Source organism: Hakea prostrata, chromosome 2, assembly GCF_041222555.1.
Source record: "Hakea prostrata isolate BN-2017 chromosome 2, UWA_Hpros_2, whole genome shotgun sequence".
Taxonomy (NCBI): domain Eukaryota; kingdom Viridiplantae; phylum Streptophyta; class Magnoliopsida; order Proteales; family Proteaceae; genus Hakea; species Hakea prostrata.
This window is the reverse complement of record NC_142601.1, coordinates 67,959,997-67,974,796: the sequence shown is the minus strand read 5'-3', so window position 1 is coordinate 67,974,796 and position 14,800 is coordinate 67,959,997. Positions and strand designations below refer to the sequence as shown.

The following is a 14,800-nucleotide window of genomic DNA, read 5'->3' as shown; positions in this document are numbered from 1 at the left end:
CATTTCTAGTAAAAATATTTAGGAGGGGGTTGTGAGGTTGCCTTTGAATGGTGGACCACAAATGTAATTCTTTTTTTAAATTTTTTTCTTCTAAACATGTAGTTTAGAAGTGTGAATATAGCACAGTCATCTATCCTTATCGATTAAAAGAAATTAATAAAGAACTATCAAGAGCCTAAATAACAACAACTACTAAGTTTATTATCTAGAGAATCCGTAAAAGATTGTTTTGGGAGACGAGACAATATAGCATTAACGTCATTGTATATATTTTTTTTCAGTCAAAACAGAAATTCAACATCATTGTACATTGTGAGGTCTATTTTGGCTTTAATAATAACAATGTAAAATCATATTAATTTACAATTCCAAGATAGGGTTGGTCCAGCCTAACCTTAACTTGTCTGATCATAAGATAAATACTATTCTTATCCCCAAGAAAATAAGAAAAATAAATACTACCTATCAAATTGCTTTGAAGAACAAATGGTATTAATGATTTCATTTGTTTTTCACTTTCTAATACAAACACAAATGGAAAACATCAATCGTGGTTGAGAAATTGTATTTTATTATTATTTTTTTAGAATTTTATTAGAAAACTTATTTATTGAGAAGCAACTGGGGTTATAGAAACATCATTGAGCCAGAGAGTGGAAAGTGACTAAATCTTCAAATAACTGGGCTTTCCAGGCTAGATCATCCGCCCTTGAAAACAAAAGAAAACTGTATTCTTCAAAGGACGTTTACAAATATAAGATATCCCCAATAATGGCAGCGATACACGCCGGAGGAGAGGAAGAAATCCCTGAACGAGTGTTCACTACCACTACTAAATTTATTGAAAGCTGAGTCAGTAATCGGAACTGATCCATGCTTGTTAAGCAAATTAATGGCCTTTGCGATGATACATTAGTATAATTTTATTGAGTTTATACTATTCCAATTAGATGTTCATGGCACCACACTCATTGACAACTGCAGAAGATGTGTGCCCACACATATTCATATAGGAGTGTGAGAGAACAACCAGTCTTTCACCCTTGTGTAGGAAAGGTAGCTACCACTTCCCAGAAAGGAGGAAAAAAAAATTCACATAGAATGGTAGATGAATAGGACAACTCAGTCTCCATTGCTTCCGATTTGATGAACTCGTTCAGAACTAGCTAGCAGATCTGCAAAACTATTGAAAAACCAGGGTTAATTATGAAGAAATAAAAAAATTGACAGTGGTCCCTCCCACAAAAGTAGGGTCAATTAAAGGATAAAAAAGTGAAACATCCAATAGAGAGTGGGGGTAGATATGTCTTTTCCTTTTTTATATTATCTTGGCCCGGCCAGTGATATCCATCTCAAAACCAAATTACGAAACACCCATACCTGAAATGGAATTAATGAGAATAAAACACGTTTTATTCCCATTTGCCATTTTTAGTAATAATTTCTTGCTAGTGTAGCGTCCATGCTGTATATCACATGGATTTTATTACATATCAACCGCTCAAAACATAGTTTGATTTGTTTAAAGAACAATTAAGTTATTCATGTGCAACATGATGTTTTGAGTGGCTGAGATTTAATAAAATTTACATGATATTCATTCAATATTGCTCACCACATCAGCAGCACTACTCGAGCAAAATCCCAAGAAAACGCTAGCATGGGGATTTTAAATTAATAACATTTTGATATTAATCAGTTGCACATCCAATAATGAAACTCGAATCCCCTTGTTAGTCTGGAATCTCAATATTTGTCCTTTTTAAGTACTTTCAAGCACGTTGGGTTTGAGATTTTTTTAAAATTTTATTACACTAAACGGGGTCAATGACCCAAGAAGAGCACTAAGAACGACAAGAAATACAATCCGCCATGAGAATCTCCTCCAAAGCTGAGGGAGCATTCTGAATGAACATTGAAGAAGACTCAAATCGATAGCCTTATTTGTGTCATGTCCCACGTGACAACACCTAATGCAACTCACACCATCAAGCACCGAACCAATCTCATCTATTAGCCAATCAAATCTACCCCGATCCATGCATTGAGTCCAAAAGATTCTCAGCCTTCAAGGAGTCCAACTCCAAATGAATTAGAGGCATGAAACTTATTTCCTTAGCCACACATAGGACAACCCAAATAGCTCTTTACTCCAACTCAAGAACACTCCTAGTGGGTATCCATCCAGCAAACCCTCCCATGAATTGACCTTGTGAATTACGGAAAACACCTTTCACCATTCCGTTGCCTGCCCTCTTACTCACAACAACATCTACATTTAATTAATTTTATCCACTCAGCTAGTGGTGGACGCCACCTCCCTTTAACAACAGCACCTTTGATCCCTATAGTCCGAGAGCATGTGTCCCAAGCCTCCATCATAGATGTCCCATAATCTAATTTAAAAAAATGGTAAAACTCCCAACTCTAAGTACTATAAGAATCGCTACTCCCGAAACCCATGTTCTATCAAACTTCACTCTCATATTTGTAAGCGTCAAATTTTGCGAGAGAGAGAGAGAGAGAGAGATGGGTAGATCATCCTTCTATTCGAAGGAAGGTTTAAACAAAGGAGCTTGGACTGCAATTGAAGACAAAATACTGAGAGATTACATTATGAGTCATGGCGAAGGGAGATGGAGAGAGCTTCCCAATAAAGCAGGTCAGTGAGAAACAGCAAAAGTCAAAGCCTTGTTTCTTCATTTTTAGTTTACATGCATGTGGAAAGAAACGTATTTAATTGCAGTGTTTCATAAATGCAGGATTAAAGAGATGTGGAAAGAGTTGCAGGCTTCGGTGGTTGAACTATTTGAGACCAGATATCAAGAGAGGAAACATTTCCAATGATGAAGAAGATCTCATAGTAAGGCTTCACAAACTCTTGGGCAACAGGTAATATATGAAAACACTTATTAGGGTTTTTGAGTAGATTTCATTCTATTTGCATCAAACCTGAACAACAACGCCACAGAGTTTAGTGAGTTAATTTTGCTTCAATGCAGGTGGACACTTATAGCAGGGAGGCTCCCAGGTAGAACAGACAACGAGATCAAGAACTATTGGAACACTGTTTTATCGAAGAAGGTTCAAGGTCAACAAACTTCTTTTTGTTTGATTCAGAAACAGCCGGTCCAGTTTGATGAGAGAGAGAAATCGAAGAAGAGAAAGAAGACAACGACTAAAATAATGGAATCACAAGTGGTCCAAACTATGGTTTCTAGGTGCAACCGAGTTGTTCTCCCTTATACGACTTCACAAACAAACTGTAACCCAGAAGTTGTGGAACATGGTAGCAATAAAGCTCCATTATCAGAATCAGAGCTTGAAGGTGAACTATCCAGGACATTCTATCCAATGGAAGCGGATGATTCGTCACTAAACCTCATGACGGATCTTGACTGTGGTCTTGATCAATTCTCTGATCTTCTCAATGCAGACTCGTTTGATTTTTGTAATGGAGAATCAGCTGGCGAGGGCAGTAGTGAAGGTAACAGTGATGATCAGTCATTGCCATCTTGGGATCAACCATTTCTCGGTCCTGCAACCGAGGAGAAAAAGCTAGATGATTGGACTATTAGCCAATGTATCAATCCCGATTTGGATTTCCCATCCTTTACTTCATTCTTGGGTCATGAAGTGGAAAGTTGGTTAGGAGATTTTTAACTGATTTTCAGATAGTACCTATGTATCTACATGCAAAAATTCAGAGCTTCTTTTGAAGTTTCAAAAATCTAAAACCCTATCCCCCACTTCTGTATATTTAGAACAGTTTGCTGGAGAGATTTTTCTTTGGTCGGGGTTTGAGGGGGAGACTCGGGTCTAGCTTTGATCTGGTGCGGTGCCCAACTTCCGTATATTTAAGAGAAATATGTGGGAAAAAAATAAGTAAGGACCAGAAGGATATGATCCCTGGTTCGGGGTCCTTTGGTTTCATGGAAATGGTCGTTCCAATCTGTTGTCAGCTCTAATTTTTATCGTTGGCTGATTATACTACTTTCCCTATTTTGTTTGCTGTGTGGTTGCTGCTAGTGGTGCCCCATTAACGAACAACTCGGTATTTGAATGTATGACTGGCCTGACCACACGATGAGACTCTGGCGCCTAACAAGGTTCTGAACTCCTACCATATTAATGCTGAACATTGGGCTGCTTCTCTGTTGACCAATCATTCTGCTTCGACCAATGTCATTCCACACGGTGCATGCTCTATAGCCTCCCATGGAGAACATGTAGGATTGTCTCAGAGTTTCGCAATATATATAAGTGGACGAATTCTGATGATCTTTCTGCCGTATAATAATTATTGGTTTTTCTTTCTTTCCCTTGGTTCGGGGCTTTGATGTGTAAAGCTTTAGCCCAAATCTGAAAGAGGAGAGCTAAACGTTTGATTTATGTATAGAAAGCACTATATGTTATTTATCATTGTTAACACCATGAGATGGAATTAATGATAGTTAGAACTGTATAATTGATGAGGAGGGTCAGACATACTTGAGATCAAAGAGGGATTTCATAAATCGACAGCGAATTTTAATCTCTCAGCTAGAGTTAGTATTATTTAACACAATCTGTGGGAGAACTCAATCCAAACCCATAAATCGACTGATAAGGTGAAGGAACCTAAGCCAAGACCCTATCCAAACCCATAAATCCACTTCGTTATCAACTATAGGAGGATAACCTCTCATATGATTGAAATGGGATCTCGACCATGCTTTTAATGTAATGTCAACACGCTGCATGATTCATATCATGTAGCCTTTTTATGTTGGTAAGATGATTGATCACATATGTGTTCATATTGAACTGCTCATGCATGAAAAAGAAAAAAAAAAAAATCACATGCATTTATGTCAAAATTAAAGAATATAGGAATCTATATATGCATGCATTATACAGATGCCAACCGAGAAGTAGCAGACAAAGTGAGCTTTTGTCCTTGTCCAGAGGCTCATTTATTATTAAGCGGGGTCTTCTTGCCAGTTGCAGGAATTGGTTTCTTGAGCTACTATAGCTTTAGCTGTTATCTTGTCATGTTGATTTAGATTTGAGGGAAGACGACACATATGAAAAGTTAGAACCGTAAAGCCGTTTCATAGACTTCGGAGAGTATGAACGTTTACTGGCTATTTAACAGATAAAACTGAAATGTTCATGCCGTGGATAGAAGGGAATGTAAAAGCGAGGTCGAGAGAGAAAGAGGGTCCAGTCAAAGAGGGTTTTTATTTTTTTTGGTAGAACAGTCAAAGAGGGTTAATGTCACCTTGATTCGTACCCTACAAAGTCATGGAATCATGCATGTAGAAATGATATCATCAGAATTCTACCAAAAAACACAGATATGATCGGAAGACGTAATATCTCCAACTGTCTTCCATTCTGCAACACTCTGGGGGAATGGTAAGATATGGAAAAGGGAAAAGGCTAGCTAGCAAACTATATATCTCCAACCCTAGTTTTTACTAGAAGAGTCCAAGTTTCATCAATTTCTGGGACAAGAAGATGGAATTGTATGCATTCGGATCTTAGGGATAAGCCTCACATCTAATTTCTAACTGTTCACAAGAACCGTGTTGATTTGGGTACCCAGAGTTCTCGCCCCTAATTTGAAGGGAAGTGATGATTTCCCCAAACGTAATTTTGTAAGTAGAAGAGGTCATAGAATGTCTATCGAAAGGTTAATAGATTTCCCCAGATCAATCATAACTTTGTAAGAAAAAGAGACCATATATAGAGTGTCAAATTTGGATTGCATGGGCTTTGAGAATAAGAGAAGGGTACGTAATATATTGTATGTTGGGTGGAATTCCACTTAACCTGATTATCCTCCCAAAAAAAAAAATTCCAGTTAACTTTATATTAGGAGACCTTCGTAGTTGTAAGTTAAGCCAATCTCATTAAGTTCAGCCCCTTAATCTTAGGGAGGACTCTTCCAAGGGGTTTTTCTATCATACATTTCTTTTTAAGGAAGATATTCTTTTGGAATATCAGAATTGTGTGGTAGAAAACAAGGATTATGTTTTTATTTTATTTTTAATTTAATAAAATGATCTTTTAGTGGAAGAAAATGATGGTTGCTATTAGTGAAAGCACACATTTAGAGATTGATTGACATATTCAAACTATACATATATAACCATCCAAACATCTATCAAACACACATGAAGAAGAAATAAACGAAAAATAGAAGGATAAAATTATTTCCATTAAATATATACCAAACGCTTCGCGTTTTGTTCAGTTTACAACAAAATTAAAATAAGCTCCGCACTATGTACCCCTAATAAGCACATTTCAATTTGCGACATGCAGACATGTGCTTCTGGGGCTTCAAGAAACACAGCGACGACAATGATGATGATGAAGAAAAAGTCTTGATACTACCAAGCGACTCACTATCCATGTCATCATCATGTTCTTCATCTATGGTTTCCAGGGTTATACGCACAAAGGACTTATATGAGTAAACCATGCGAGATGGGACAACCGCAGAAAATGGAACTCTGGGTGAGGCTTCCAAGAGCTGCGTCTTCAACTTCAGAATAGCCGGCTGCACAACCACCTCCGCCGGTGCCGGAAGTACTACCGGAGACAACTGAACTCGAGCCATTTTGAAATCCCACTTTAAAGGAAATGAAGAGAGAAATTGCAGAGCTCACACTGCCTCCTCCACTCCTTCATGTAATCCTCCTTTTATAGAAGTTTTACCAATCAAGTGACCTTACTTTTGCACCTTAATCACCAGAATGCCATTATACATATCGCTGAGATCTTCTAATCGCCACCCTCGGCGGCCCCCATCTAATCTCCCATTGGCTTGGAGTTGAAGGGGAATCTTGAGTCGTCTCTTTCTTTTTTTTTTGGTAAGCAAATATTTAAATAACTGCAAGGCAAGAAAAACCCAAAACGTCTTGATTACAAGTCTCTTTCTTTTTGAGTCGTCTCTTTCAACTGTGCCGTGTGGTCGACCTCCACCAATCATCACTCAATCATATTAGGGTGGATGACATTTCGTAGGTACTATATTGTCTTCAGAAAATCACAAATCCCTCATCTTCCATGAAGAATAATCCATGTATTTCTACCACACAAAAATTTAAAAAATCCATATATTTCTACCACACAAAAATAAAATTTTAATTTAAAAAAGAAGGTGCTTAATTAGTTCCATGCATGCACGTAAAACTCCAAAAACCATTTTTCTGGGTATTTTTTATATTATTTATATTTAGAGTATACATGGATAAATAAAAGATAGTTTTGAAAACAGCAGACAAATGCGTTTGTGTCTCTGAATTGGAAGCATTTATTGAGTGGGGAATTCTTCTAGCGAGGGTCTTGGAATTTTTCTCCCCAGTTGCAAGAAATGGGGCTGCTGTCATGCACGTTTGGTCCAAATATGCTTAATTGGTAGCTGCAGCCGCAAGTTGCAAGACTGGGTTGATTTAGTCACACCATTGCACAGCTCTTCAACAGCTGGGGAGACTTTTCTTACTATTCATGCCGTGAAAAATAGGGAATGTATTTGACAAAGAGATCAATCTGAAGCAGTTACGTGGCGCAATCACCACCGTTGGCAGCAGCTACTACAACTAAACATTCCTCCATTATGTGGGATCATGAATTTACCCACCTACCACCATTTACACTAAATTTTTTTATTTAATTTTTTTATTTAAGAGGATGGTACTATGTTTGCATCTCTCAATCTATACCTTTCTAATTATGTGGGGAAGGGATACCATATGAGGTAGTAAATTTTTTTTTTTTTGGGATATTTTCTTTATTTTTTTTCATTCCACATGTGAAATATTTCACATATGTGGCACCCCATATTTAAAATAATTATTAAAGGGAAAAATAATGGATAAGAGTGCTATTCTCAATAATTATCCAAGCATTGCCATTAAAACCCTATTTTTAATAAAGAAAATTTTAAATCATAATTAGAAAATAACTCATACTCCTTAAAATTTATCTTTATTTATTTTTCCTCTATTTCAGTTTTTATTTATTCTCTAAATTTTCATTTCTTATTTATTCTTTCCTGTTTCCTTATATAGGAAAATTTGGAAAAGCTAGTAGTCATTGGAGTTTATTCTTACATCTTCTTCACAAATGTGAATTATCTCTATTTCTCAATTTATTTATTTATTTCGATTTTTCTGTTCTTCTTTTTGAAAATTCACGAACTAATTAAATGTTTTCTTTTTCAATTTAATTAATGAATTTCTTTTCTAATATTGTATTGAACTAATTGAACTCAACTAAACAAATCAGTTTTTTCTTCTTCTTAGAAAATCAAGAAATAAACAATTAGAAAACAATTCTTAAATTAGTTGTTTTGTTTTTTTTTTTAACAATTAATTCAAATTGCCTATACTATTGTCTAGTGATTTGTTTAGTTAGTTTCAATTTTAAATCGAATATTAACTAATAGTTAAACAATTTGGTGGAAATTAGAATATAAAGTTGAATAGTTTAGTTGAGTTCAATTTTCTAATTTTCAATCAATACTAGTGATTTGGAGTAAATTTTAAAAAAAGAATGATTTAAGAATTTTCTAAACAACTTACTCCTAATTTTTTTTAAATTATTTATTCCTATATAAATTTAACTATTTTTAATGTGTAAATATGATAGAATAATTCGGAGGCAAGAACCGCAATGGATCTCATATGGGGCCCACACAATATGTTTGGTAAAAAGGCATTAGTGATCTCCCGATGGAAAGTTTTTTATTATTTAGCTCCCATGTTAAACCTTGAACATCATCCATTCGCATTGCATAAGCATATGAGTATAGCTAGTGAATGTCCATTAGCTAAAAAGTACCAATGTTTATAAAAAAAATTACCGTTCATGTTAATCACCTTGAAGAGTAATTGCTAAGGTTGGTCATTGTAAGAGATACATTTCTTGTATTTTTGAAAAAAAAAATGTCTTGAATTCAACGTTTGTGGGTTGATTCTTAGAAATCTTAAATGATTAAAAAAAGGTAATTGCAGGAGACATATATATGCGTTTGAATTTTATCATCTGGTTTGTAGATTGGTTCCAAAAAAATCTTAAAAATATCGAAACTTTAACCAATGGTAGGTTAGTTGAGCGGTTAACATCCATCCGGTGGCACATATATTAGTAATATTCCCCTCCCCTCATAATATCAACTTGCAAACTCCAAAAAATTAAAAATAAAATATTGTAACTTTTTTCTATAACCGAAGTTCCAGTGTAATTTCGGTTTCTTAGATCTAAGGTTTTCTTACAAAAAAATATTAAATAAGAGACCCTGATAGACTAAAATTTCATATAGTTACATACCGTTATATGTGAAACGGACCCAAACATGTAATCAAAGGAATTGACCTAAACCTGTCTTTTTATTTCCGTGCCCCTTCATAGCTGAGACACAAACTGCATGGATTCACTCCTATTTGTTTTCGAATGAGGTGGGATTTCTCTAATCTCCGTTGGGCTGGGCAGGCCCAATCCAAAGATCCAGTGCAGGCCCAAATAAGTGGGCTTTAAATTTGGAAATCCAAAAGCTAGCTAGCTAGCCTAGCCTAGCCTAGCCCATGTTCAAGGCCTCTGAAATATTTGGCAGGGGTGGTTTGGTGGGGGTAAAGTTATCCAATCGCCGCCCTAGCAATCGTGGATGAGAAGGCAGTAACAGACTAACAGTAGACGACTGGAATAATGGAATTGGACAAGTACATCAGCGGATCTCGCAAGATCTCGATGACAAATTGTTTGGTTAGTGGTTACTTCCTTTCCTTCCTTCCTTCCTTCCTTCCAGAGCTTGAAGTCTTAGAATTAGAAGAAGACGAGCGAGCATCCACATTCCACAACAAAAGTAGCTGTTTGGCTGCTTCTTCTGGGTTTTGTTTTTCCGCCACCCCGCGGAGGCTGGCTGTCAGCGCCTGTCACTCACGTGATCCAATTAAAGAGCTTCGCTGCCGTTTACCAAATTTCTTGCATGAGAAAAAAACAGCTCAACAACCCTAACCGACCTTTTCTCCAATTTTCTGTCTTCTGGTCACGCTAGAAATGGACACACAACTGCATGACGTGGCGCCAGAAAGGTTGTTCTTCTATCTGTGTCACGTCACGTGTCAGTTATTATCACGTGGAATGCTAACTTGGATCAGTAAAAAGCAAATAACTCTTTCCTCGGGTTTTCTAATAGCTGCTGTTAGGGCAGTCATATGATAAGGTGTAGTATCTTCATCCCAACTTTCATATATATAAAAAAGACATTTGTAAAAAAATAAAATAAAATAAAAAGAATTCTGTGATGGTTATAGAAACCCAAGTAAAATCAGAATTCGGGTGGAAGTCTATGTTGTCTTGGTACTTGTTTCATTTTTTTTTCTTTACTTCTTTATTGATATTTAGGAAGGAATAATTCTAATGGATAGTTCAGAGGTGAACTCTCCTAGCTCCTATGTATACCTAAGTCATTGAGCATCCAAACATGCTTCATAGCATATACTTCAAACCCCTTTTTTAGTCGCAATCTTGCTTTTTCCATCTTCCCTGAAAGGCAGGGCAAATCCCATATATGCCATTAATTCTAAAAGTGAGATAAGGGCCACACAGACACAGTAAGGGACGTTTAAAGTGTAAAATGAAAGAGACCACTCAACTCCACTCCCACTCCACAACTATAGCGCTTATAAATCGATCTCAAGTGATAAAAGAGAGTGCACAACACAACACAACACACCACACCACAACCCTTTCTTCTTCTTCTTCCTGCTTATCTTTTAATCTCTCCAGCAGCTTCGTAGCTTAGAGAGAGAGAAAAAAACAGAGCGAGAATGAAGAATTCAAGAACAGCAAGGTTCGTCACCGAGGTTGCTCCGCCACAATTCATCTCAGTAATGAGACGGCAAGTTCTTAACTTGTTGGATACAATTGCTGAAGAGGAGAGAGATACTGACGTTGCTGAGATTCAATCAGCTGCCTCTTTTGAGGTTTCTTCTTGTTCATCCAATCTGTTCAGAAATCATCCTCAATTTGTAGTTAAAACTGCAGTTTCAGCCCACTTCCTGTAGATTTGGAGTCGCTCACTTATGGAGACGAATAATAATAATTCAACAAGTATCGGGAATCTTCTTCTTCTTCTTCTTCTTTTTTATTTTTATTATTATTATCTTATCTTATTTATCTTAGATCCCTTTTAAGTGTCGGAAGTTTTCAGGCGATGCGTGTTGGTGTTACTTTTATTACCCAACGCCATTCGATCAGTTGAAGTAATTTGAGTTGTTGTTTTAGTTATTAGTTATTGTTGTTAGAGTGTTAATTATGTATGTTTTATGCTTGATGTGAAGATGAAGAAATAAAAGTTTCATGGTCATTTTAACCAAAAACGTAAAATGGTTATGGGTATATGTGTTCTTAGCTTCTCCTTTATTAAAAAAAAATTACTGTTCATTATTCTAAAATCTCTCTACTTCTATTCGGAAGAAGAAAAAAAAAAAAGGAAATTTCTTTCTAAAAAGCTCTAGATACATGTTTGTTTCTTTTAGTTTAATTTTAGAGATTTATTAGATTCAAATACTAATTCTTATCGTTGAATAATTAACCGTCACGTGTCACAATCTTATATAGGAATTATAGGGAATTGCAGGGGTGAAAATTGTATACAATGTGAACCCATAATTGATGATTTTTTTTTTCTTAAAGGAAAACAATAAGTTATTTTTAAACATAACTTATTTGCAGAAAAAAGTGGGTGGAAACAATAAACATATGAGACTAAATAATTTTGTAAAAAATATTTAAATGTGAGTCTCATTTTTGCTGTTTTCCTCTCTTTTTTCACAAAGTTCAACTAAATATGCTAGACTTTGAAAAATGATATAGTGGAAAAAGTAGCATACCACATCAAGTAGGCATTGCCAATTTCTACGGATTTTTTTCACTCTATTGAACCAAATAAACTATATATAAAATTTCATGGAAAAATATATTATTTTCACTTTTTTTTCTTTTTCTTTCCAACTCCATCTCAGATTTAACAAACAAACGATGTCTTATAAATAAATGAATCATTATGACAAGGCATAATAGTTGCAACTTCAAAAAATTTCCAGCAGCTTGATGTTTAAACCTCTTAAAAGTTCTTGATAGGAATGGGCATTCTTTTCATTGGCTTGCTAGTTTTAAGCAATGAGATTTTCTGGATGTGAAATTAATAAAACTATGATTTTTATAGCCCATGAAATATATATAGACAAGATAAATTCTATGTTAAAGAAGTAAAAAGATTATATAATGGCTACACAAAGATAAGGAACAACTTCCTCAACCACTGATAAAAAAGAGCAACAAGCTACTTAAATAAAAAAATAGAAATAGAAATAAAACCTAAACTATGTTGTAGACCAGATTCATCCCTGTCTAATTCCATCTTAATTGTTTTAATCAACAATCCACATTAGGACACTTATTCATTTTGCTCTGAAAACTTAACTTTGCTTTATAAACTAAATAAGAATATCAGTTTGAGCCAAAGACACCATTGCCATTTGCCATTAAATAATACTAAATACAAGGCCATGAATGATTGGTTTTCTCCAACATCTTACTCTAATCAATTTGAAGGTTCATCATAATGATAATGGTTATTTTTCATAAGATAAGTGATATAACAAGTAAAATGTAATATGCTAAGAAATTCGAAACATCCAAATTTATTTTTTCTGGGTAAAAAAAAATCAATTATTAAAGTCATTTATCATGCAACAAATGTATTTGTCATGCATTATTCCTAAAGCATGTTTTCTATATTTTATTCATTGTCATGTTTTATGGTCTTCTATAACTGAAAAGGAATATCACCAAAGCACTCATTGTTGGCACCTAAAGTATCTATTTGCTAATCTAATTACTTTCTTTTCTTTTCTTTTTTTTGGGATAAATTTTGCTAGACTAATTCCAAACTCTATCTTTTTGTTGCTCTCTTTGTGCATAGGCCCACAAGGTAATACTGGACTTAGGCCCATGTTAATTATCAATGGGTTTGTCATTGTTGATTTGTGAGCCAAATGCATGTCAATCCATTTTCACTGGGCTCAAAGCGATGGGCATTAAACCAATATTTCAAGACATTCATCCAAGAGAATATTCATATCTGCTGTTTCCGTTTTGTACCGTCCAAATATTTTTATTTCTAATCAGTAGTGGTGGGGGATGAAATACCCTTCCCCATCTTCTTGCTTTTTCCTTTTTCTGACAGAACTGGCTTCTGTCTTTCTTCCTGCTTCCGTTCTCACAAATTATATTCGTGCCATCGTTTTTTTGTTCTCACCCTTTGTGTGTGTCCTGTTCTCTGTTCCTCTTTTGAGAAAAATTCTAGTAGAGTAAACTGTTTTTCTTTCTTTTTCAAAACACAATATTCCTACGAGGCAAAAGAAATAATTTTTATACATAATATAGATGGAAACTGACAAACAGTTTTTTCTTCTCTTTGGAATGCTAAAGTACTTGAGCAGTTGAGCTTAACCATGCAAAGCATTCAAACACGACTGTTAAACAAAATCCAGCAACATGACTACTTGAGTGCAACAAATACATGCTCATTGAGAACAGAAAGAAACAAGAATATAGGCACACACAGCTGGCTTGGGATCCAACTGCCCAGAAATATTTTTGTAGAGTCAACTTTTCTTTATCTTCTCCACTGTTTTTAGGGAAGTGTGTTAGTATTGAAGATGGCAAGTTCTTAACTTGATCGATACAATTACTGAAGAGGAGAGAGACACTGACGTTGCTGAGATTCAATCCTCCTCTTTTGAGGTTTCTTCTTGTTCATCCAACCTGTTCGGAAATCATCTTCATTGCATCTAAATCTGCAATTTGAGCTCACTTGGTGTAGATTCGCAGTCACTCACTTCTGGAGACAAGTATCAGGGATCTTTTCTTTTAAGTATTTTAAATTTCATTTAGTGAAATAAGATTTGAGTTGTTGTTTTAATCATTGTTCTTAAGTATTATTTTCATTTACTGAACCATTTTAAAATCTCTTAACTTCTACCCTTAAAAAAACCTCTTTGTGCAAAAGATTTAATTCAAATGATGAGAAATGCAAATTATTTACAATTCATTCGGTTGCAAGCGAGATGCAAATGTTTTTTTGAAAAAAAATTTAGATGTTTCTTAAATGAAGTTGTAAATTATAATTTACTTATAAAAAATAATTAAATTAAAAACCCAGGAGTTTTGACTCTCGATTCTTTGTCTAGTGAGAACATTGGTTGTTACCGATCGAAGAAAGAAAAAAAGGAAAAATAATTAAGAGAGATGGTAACTAGAAGCAAACTTATTTTTATCCTTTCCTTCCACCTTGCAAACTTGAAATTACAAATGTAAGAGGATGAGATCGTCAATGTAATCACTTTGGTTGGATGAACAAATAGACATGAATGTGCATATTTACAATGCAATAGAATATATAGAATACCATGCATGTTATGTCCAACTGAGGGAAATAATTTCTCAAACTATTATTCTTCTTTTCTTTTCTTTTCTTTTTCCCCCTAAAAGGGGACTATATATTGGAGATGGAGTTATTATATAATGTAAGGCAGAGCTCTGCTCCTCAGCTTGAGAGGATTTGAACTCCGACCTCCTACTTGGAGGTGGTGGTTTTTTTATCTGCATGGTTAAAGTTTTTCAAGCTAAATTTGGAAATATGTACAAAATATCTGTCAATTATATACATAACGATCTTGTACTTAGGGAATATTTTTGTCCCCAAAAAAACCCAAAAAAAAAAAAAAAACAAAAAAAA

General features: G+C 35.0%; 1 pseudogene across 1 annotated transcript; it reads left to right on the top strand.

Annotated features, from left to right (window-relative positions):
• Positions 1-2,529: 2,529 nt before the first annotated feature.
• Positions 2,530-3,663, top strand: LOC149025944 (transcription factor TT2 pseudogene; annotated as a pseudogene). The gene is made up of 3 exons (XR_016171479.1): positions 2,530-2,662; positions 2,763-2,892; positions 3,003-3,663. The product of XR_016171479.1 is annotated as a transcription factor TT2 pseudogene (transcript).
• The last annotated feature ends 11,137 nt before the right edge of the window (positions 3,664-14,800 follow it).